This window comes from Chinchilla lanigera, unplaced genomic scaffold, assembly GCF_000276665.1.
Source record: "Chinchilla lanigera isolate Chin_1 unplaced genomic scaffold, ChiLan1.0 scaffold00035, whole genome shotgun sequence".
NCBI classification, from domain to species: Eukaryota; Metazoa; Chordata; class Mammalia; order Rodentia; family Chinchillidae; genus Chinchilla; species Chinchilla lanigera.
Genome location: NW_004955436.1, coordinates 8,387,894 through 8,395,789, shown reverse-complemented (window position 1 = coordinate 8,395,789; position 7,896 = coordinate 8,387,894). Strand labels below are relative to the sequence as shown.

At 41.5% G+C, this 7,896-nt stretch overlaps 1 pseudogene; it reads left to right on the top strand.

Moving 5' to 3' along the window:
- Window positions 1-459: 459 nt before the first annotated feature.
- Window positions 460-4,201, top strand: LOC102028333 (annotated as a pseudogene).
- Window positions 4,202-7,896: the final 3,695 nt, after the last annotated feature.

Sequence of the window (7,896 nt, the reverse complement as noted above, 5' to 3'; positions counted from 1 at the left end):
ATCGATGAGCGGTACACGTGCTGGTTGAAATCTCCTGTGTTTTGGGCGCCACCACTAGAAACGACAAAGGCTTTACTTGGAAGTTGTACTAGGAAAACTACCTTCCCCACACCAGGCTTGCACATGGCCAGGACAGTGTATTTTCGGAAGGGAGCTGCAGTCAAGGCCTGGGTCTCTTCTGGTAGGCCAGGCTTTTTGCAAGCTTGCATTCAAGCTCCTTCATTTCTAGGTTCCTTTCTCTGAGACCCTGTGGGAGAAGTGTTCTTCAGATCTTCTCTGTGGAGATCCGATTAGGAGCAAGACGCAGAAAGCCTGAGGACATTTTTCCCAGTCTAGTCAACACCAAGTATTTTTCCATTTTTACCTCTTCTCCCTCCCCCTTCCCTTCTCCTCTCCCTTGAGTTCATAAAGCTGCTGGAGACACTTGCTTGGAAGTCCCTCAACAGAGACACAACTTCCATGTCTGTGCTGCCCACTGGGCTCTCCACTGGGGCAGGAGCAGGAAGTGCTTTCTCTGGCTCTAGTCTCTTGCATACTCTAAGCAGTAAGTAAAGGTGTGACTCTTCTGTTTGGTTTATTGCTTTAATGAGCTGCTCTGACTCCTGCAGCTCAGCCATCTCTTCCGGCTCACTGGAGCTAGTTACAGTACATAATTGATATATGTTTAAGGCTCCAAGTATAAAATATTTTTCTTCCGGTTAATTTTAAAAATTAGGAAATTTAGAAAGAATGTACAAAGTTCATAGAAAGAGAAGGAATGGTGTATAAACACACAAAAGATTCTTAAAGATTTGCATCTATCAGACACGCAAAGGTTAGAACTTGACAATGTTAAGTGTCGACAAGGATATGGATGAGTTGGAACCCCAATATGCTGGTGGTAGATGTGAAAATATATACTACAAATTTGGAGAACAAGAATGCTAACTACAAGCCAGCTCTGGTGGTGCAGGCCTGTAATCCCAGCACTCAGGAGGCTGAGGCAGGAGGATTGTTGCAAGTTCAAGACCCAGCCTGGACTACAAGTGAGCTCAAAGCCAGCCTGAACTGCATAGGGAGACCCTGCCTTAAAAAGACAAAAAAAAAAAAAAAAAAAAGCTAACTACAGTAGTACAGGTGTAACATAAACACCAACAGTATCATGAATCTGGTAAATATTCACTATCACAGAAACAGCACTGTGAAGGAATCGTTCATGATTAACCAAAAGGAAGCATCATAAACACTAGGCTGGAGTTACTGCCAAGAAATATCACCTTTCTCTGTTTTGTAGGTCTTTTTGTTTTTCTGTTTCATTCATGGCATTATAGTCATTGTATTTGGGTTCTCCAGAGAATCAATTACTGAGTGGGTGGGGGTGGGGGTGTGGATTATGGGATTATGAAGAATTTGTCCACACAATTATGAAAGGTAATCAATCTACTCTCTGGAGCCTAAAGATAAGGAAAGGTGATGGTGTAATTTGGTCTGAATCCAATGGCCTAAGCACAAAAGGAGTTAGTGATGCAAATACAAATCTAAGAAGATCTGTTCTATCTCAAGCAGGGAGAAGAAAACACCATGGGCTGACTCTTCCTCAGCTTTGTTCACTTCAGATTCTCAGTGGCTTGGACGATGCCAGCTTATTTGGCAGGACATATTCTCTAAATACAGTACAATAAAATAAGGTGATAACAAAAATTCAAACAAAAAATCAGCTACTTAAGACTTTAAACTCTGAGATTTCATAACATTTTTATCTAAAAAGTCAAAAACCTGCAATTGAAAGCTAAAGCTGTGATATCCTTATAAAGATACATTTTAAACCCCTAAATAAATATTAAACAAAATGAATTCAGTCATATAGTAAATTTTCTTCGTTTAAGTGTAGAATTGAAAAATATTAATCATATTATAAAATTTGCTCCTATAATTAATTCAATAAACCAAAGTCAAAAATTTATATTACTAAAAACAAAAACAAAATTCAGTATAACAAATCCAGTACCCACTCCTGCTGAAGGACTTTTCACAATAGAGTAATCACTATTTTTTTTTTTTTTTTTTTTTTTTTTGGTACTGGGACTCGAAATCAGGACCTTGCATTTGCCAGGTAGGCGCTGTGCCGCTGAGCTATATCCCCAACCCCACAATGGAGTAGACACGCATTATCTGCACATGTTAATATTTATTTGGTGTACCCCTTTCGTATTTGAAAAGTGCCTGGTTATAGACTAGCCCTCTTAGCAAAAACTAGAAAAGCTAAATAACGATATAAATACATCAAATAACTACATAGGAGTTAGGATGTTAGAGGGAGAAGAAACATACCAAGGCGAGCTTGACAATATGTGACATTTTCCCTCCTAGGCGTTGGTCAACTTATAAATTGCACAGACATGTGGAAAAGAATAGCTGAAGCGATAAGAAACTAAGCAGTTAGCCTCAGTATTATGTGTCTGCAGACAGAAAGCTCAAAATCTGAGACTGTGAAGGCAGTCAAGAGTTAAGAATCCTGTATCTGTAAAGAAAGTGCAATTGTCTGAAGGCATTTGCCTATCTATAGCTGGCATAAAGCCAAAAGATTAAAAGGTCAAGCAAAAATGGCCTCATAATCTTCTCATAGAGTTCAGGCTGCAATAACTGCAATCCTGGCTCTAAAGGGAAAGGGCCTGTGTTAAAAATGCATGAATTCCGCTTTTGTTCTGAGAGGGATTCAAACCAGGGTTAAAGACCAATGCAGCCCTAGGGATAAGTGGAAACTAGCTTCAAACCAGTTCAGTTCCAACTTGGTCAGCAGTGAGGTGTTCTCTTTTAGCTAGGAGGCAAAAGTAAATCCTGGAAGAAAACAAAATTAAGTAGAGCCTTAAATTATCTTTAAAAACCTTTGTATACTTTTTTACTATTTGATCAAAATTACTCAGTCGGTGAGGAAGTATGACTAAACTATTAAAAAAAGAAAAAAATGGACAAAAGAAACATGTACACAGGGTTTTAGAACTTGGAATTATTGTGCCCAAATTTTAAAATATCTTTAATTAATATATCAAAAATCTTTTAGCTGGATGTGGTGGCGAATGCACTTGGGAGGCTGAAGCAGGAGGATTGTTGCAAGTTCGAGACCAGCCTGGCCTACAAAATGAGCTCAAGGCCAGCCTGACTGCATAGTGAGACCCTGTCTCAAAGAGACCAAAACAAAAAAAAAAAAAAAAGAAAAGAAAAGAAGAGAGAGAAAAAGAAACAAAAATCTTGCCAGAGAACTACATTCTATTTCTCAAAGATGGAAATTCTAGAACATGAAGCACAATATTTAAAAGTATGAACTTAGTAGGTGCCTTTAACAGTAGTTTAGAAAAGAGGATGAGTAAAATAGAATATAAAACCAAATACAGAAACAAAATAAATAAGGGAAAAATAAGTAACACAAAGGAGAGACAGGAAGTATTACAAACTGTTGAATTTACATAAAATCTGAGTCCCAAACTGTGCCACCGTTTTCATAAACATCTGCTTTCATGCTTCCAGGGCCAGCAAGATGCCAGCACTGAGACAAAAAAAAAAAAGAAAAAACCAAACTCCCTCTGACAGCCCTTGCTCAGAATATGCAAGAAGCACCAACTCAGCTGGAAGAATCTCTCCTAGGGAAGATGCCCGAGACAGGTGGCGATGCTGAGACCCAGTGGGTTCTTGAAAGCTCTCAGGACACAGTCTTTATTGAGAAGAAGATCCTAGACCTGTTCTACAGCATAGCAGAGGTGGAGATGCCCAACATCTTGACACAGACGAAGCATCTGGCTAAATTGGTGGGGGCTGGGTTTCAGTCAGAGCCAGGTGGAACCAAGTTCCCAGATCTTCAGACACCAACTATCAGGGTCTTCCATCAGAAAACGATCACCAAGGAAGAGATGAAGGAAGCTGGAAATAAAGTAAAACACTGCCAGATCACCTCAGAGCAGACATGTACAGCTTCATGGCCACAGAAGGGGCATACAGTAATTTTTTTTTTATGTTATTAGAAGCCCAAGTAGATCACCAGAGAACAGAATTAACAGTCTTAGGAAAGACCTTTCTTGAAGTCCATCAAGATAAGTGGGGAGCTAATCCAGCCTTCAGGACACCTGTGGGAGAACAGCTAAAGGGAAGCAGCAGAAGATGGAGGCCTAGGTCACGCTGTTCCCAGAGACAGCGTGAAGGAGGAGGGCCTCTTCCAAATTCGAGCTAGCACCTCCAGGTTAAAGAACTGCGAGCTACTTTGGACTCCTCTTCTCACCGGGATGGATCCTATTCCCACCTCCACAGTGTGGCAGATGTTTTGAAGCTCTATTTACAGGAATTGCCTGAATGGTTGATAACTTTGAATGGGTTTGAAGAATGGATACAAGTTGCTAGTGTGCAGGATCCAAACAGCATCTTCAAGATTTATGGACAACATGTCAGGAGTTTCCATGACACAACTGTGTTCAATTTAGGTATTAAACTCCTAAAGTTAAGTTTAGGTATTAGGTATCAGGTTCCTGGCAAAGGTTGCTCAGACAAGTGACATTAATAAGATGACGCCCATCAACACCACAGTCACATTAGGCGCGAACTCACTATGGGCCCCAAATGCAAGAAAGTCTGCTGAGATGGAACGGCCGGGTCCATCCATGTGGGTGCAGTGACAGAACCCACCATTCAGCAACCAACTTGTGTTTTCCCAAAGAGGAGAGATTTAACTCATCAGGAGAATTGATATCTCATACCACCCCAAAATCTAATCACTCATCCCACTGTAGAAACAACTTGGGCTTGGGGACCCAGGAGAGGAAGTGGCCTCCAGCGCGGAGGCAGGATGGAAGGACAGCCAGTGGAGGAGGACAGCTTTGGTGTGAAGTTGAGGGACTCTGGGGCCCACAGCAAGCATGCACGCCCTGCTGTCCAGCTACCACCCGGACGGCAGTGCCTTGGCCCCACAGGCCTAGTGCCCCCCTCCTGGGGCTCTCAGGCTGAAAGCACCTCAGGGGGTGGGGCCGTTCCCTAATCTGCAGGCATACTAGAGCAAGGGCCAAGCTGGCCTGACAGCAGCCCTCTAAAACCCAAGTACTCCATGTCTCAGCTGCACAAAGAATAAACAGCAGTCATATGACCACAGGCCAGAACCAGTCCGGGTCAGACGCCGGTTCCCATCAGCTCTCACTTGACTCAGCTCACAGTGCCACTGACCCTGGGCCTCACACTGAGCGCCTGGCTATTAAAAATCCTGCTCCAGCACCCCCAAAACCAGGAAACTCACCTCCTGGCCATTCTAGGGCTCAGAATCCTCCCAAAACATCACAGCTTCCACCAAACGTATCACCAAAACCAACCACGCAGTCCTTCTCTCCCCAACCCCACCCAAGCACATAGGCCTGGCACCAGGCCAGCTGCCAGCCACATCCCGGCCTGTGACCCCTTTTAGCTCAGTGAATGGAATTGGGACAGACCACCCTCTATCTTTGCAGAGCAAACAGTGACAAGCTTACGGTGGAGGAGAAAGAAAGCCTCACCACGTAGGACGTGGCCTACTGCACAGTCTAAGAATGTGTAGGCCAACATTTAAGGCTGAATGACCTGTCTCTTGAGGAAGTTGGCTTCCACTAGGAAAGAAATCATGCCTAAAGAAATAAATAACACACACAAAAGGTCAGAAAAGTACTACTGTCGAGAAGCGAAAAGGGGGATTTTCTCACTGCTGCTCCCCCACAGCAGCTTGGAATGAACTAGAAGCAATGTTCCTACTCTCTATTTAATAAAACACATCAGGTATGCAAGTAATCTACTTCCTGCTGCTTGCAGTTCACTCTGGCCTTCAGGAGGAAGCTTCTCGCCTTCAGACTTGCTTTTGTGTTAAGTCTGGTCTTTGTCTCCCTTGATCCACTCAAATCCTTGAGCCCTGATGATGACTGCTGTAGATGTTACCACATCAAACTGGAATGGCAGAATCCGGGTGGTTGTTGTTGGGTTGGCAGCATGTGGACAAGAATGGACGGTTCAGGAGTTTTTTAGACAATGTAATTGCTACATGATAAGGACCAAACATTTTTCTAGTTTCGTGTTTTAATTAAATGTATTTTGTGGTTTATATGAAAAGAAAAATATGAAAGTATTTGTAGAGTATTAAAATTTTTCAAAACCTTTAAAAATCAGTAATTCATATATTCACCTAGCATTCTACAATGAAACAGAATACAGGGAAAATCAGCAAATTTTGAAACACAGAAAAAGTTAAAATAATCAGGGGAAAAAAGGGCATATGACTTTCAAAACAGCAATAATTACCTGCTGACGACTTCTTAGCAATGATCAGTCAAAACCAATACAACAGCATTCTCAAACTGCTGGAAGAAAGTAAATGAAAAACTAAAACTATATTCAAAATAACCTTCAAAAGTGAATGTAAAATAAAAGCACTTCCAGATAAATAAAATAAGATGCTTTCTTTATGAGTCTAAGCCACTACAAAAGTGTCCTACTGCCAACAACTGATATCAGTGACAGTTGGAAGAAATGTAGTATACATTTCCAAAGCCCCTTGTACCCCACTGCAGGTGAAACTATAAACCTTGTTCACACAAATTGAGGTTGCTTTGAGGCCTGTGAGTTCAAGTCTGTAGCTAGCCTTCAACACATGAGAATCTCACCATTTCATCAGTTTTCTATCCTTCCTTCTGCCCTTTTTAGGGCTAAAGTATTTACACATAACAAGAGACAAATGTCACTCGAATTACCACATTTTGACTCGTGCAACAGATTGAGTGATAAAATTAATATTAGAATGTGATTTGTTTTCTCTTCTAAGAGATCTCAGGGCTTATAAATCAGTGCTCTGTGTTAAGAAAAGTGTTAAGAAAACTTACGGTTCTGTGCTTCACCAGACAATTTCTGCTTTAACTTAAGAAAGAAACCTATAATGGATCCAAGTATCCAAATAAACATTGTATGCCAGAGGCCTCAAAATCAGAACTCCTCATTTGGGGCTACAAATAAATGAGTGCTGTTACCTCAGCCCTCCTGCTGAGTGAGTCGTCCTGAGCTTGGGGTGAGTCCTTCAGAATTTCCTTTGCATTGTACCTGATACTCTACATGATGGCTACAAAACCTCCTTGACAGACAAGAGGAAAGGGAGGGCATGTACTTTATTGAAATAAAGCTGGGCACAATTCCTCCCACCTGCGCAAGAGAAGGAAAAAATACATGTTTACTCCACAATCTCAAATCAGTCAAGGATAGCAGAATAAACCCATGTCTGCCATCCTGGACAGAGACACATCAACTCACAAGTCCTATAAAATGGAAATTAACATTTGCTATAGTCAAGAGTAGGTGTCAAAAAAAATACAGTCTCAATATTTCAGATAGAAATGGTGGAAAAGTTTCGCTGATCTGGCTGAAGTGCATACTCTATTCAGTTTTTCTCTCTCGTTTCCACCTTTAGCTGTTGCTACATAAACCTGCCAGTGTTATTAATGAACCTCAGTCTGTTACTCGTTGGCTTTACCAAATATGGGAAGACCAGAGAAACAGAATCTTAAGAGAAGCGAATGTTATTGCTGTTGGGGGATGAACAGTTCTGCCTTTCCTTTTTCTCCAGCTTAACATGTTGCAGGCCTTCATAAAGCAGTGTGTGCAGAGAGCTAGCTTCACTGAATCCTTAAAAAAGTGAGCTATAGAACCAAAACATACTTTCTTAATATCTTAGGAAATAATTACCCCAGTAAAGAGCCTCCATAGCACATGGTGATGATCAACTGAAATTTTCAGTGTTTAACAGTAACAATGATTTTGTCTTCTTAAGTTATGTTGTATAATTATTGCATAAAAATTCTAAAGTTGGGGCTGGGGATTTAGCTCAGTGGCACAGTGCCTGCCTGGCAAGTGCAAGGTCGTGAGTTCGATTCC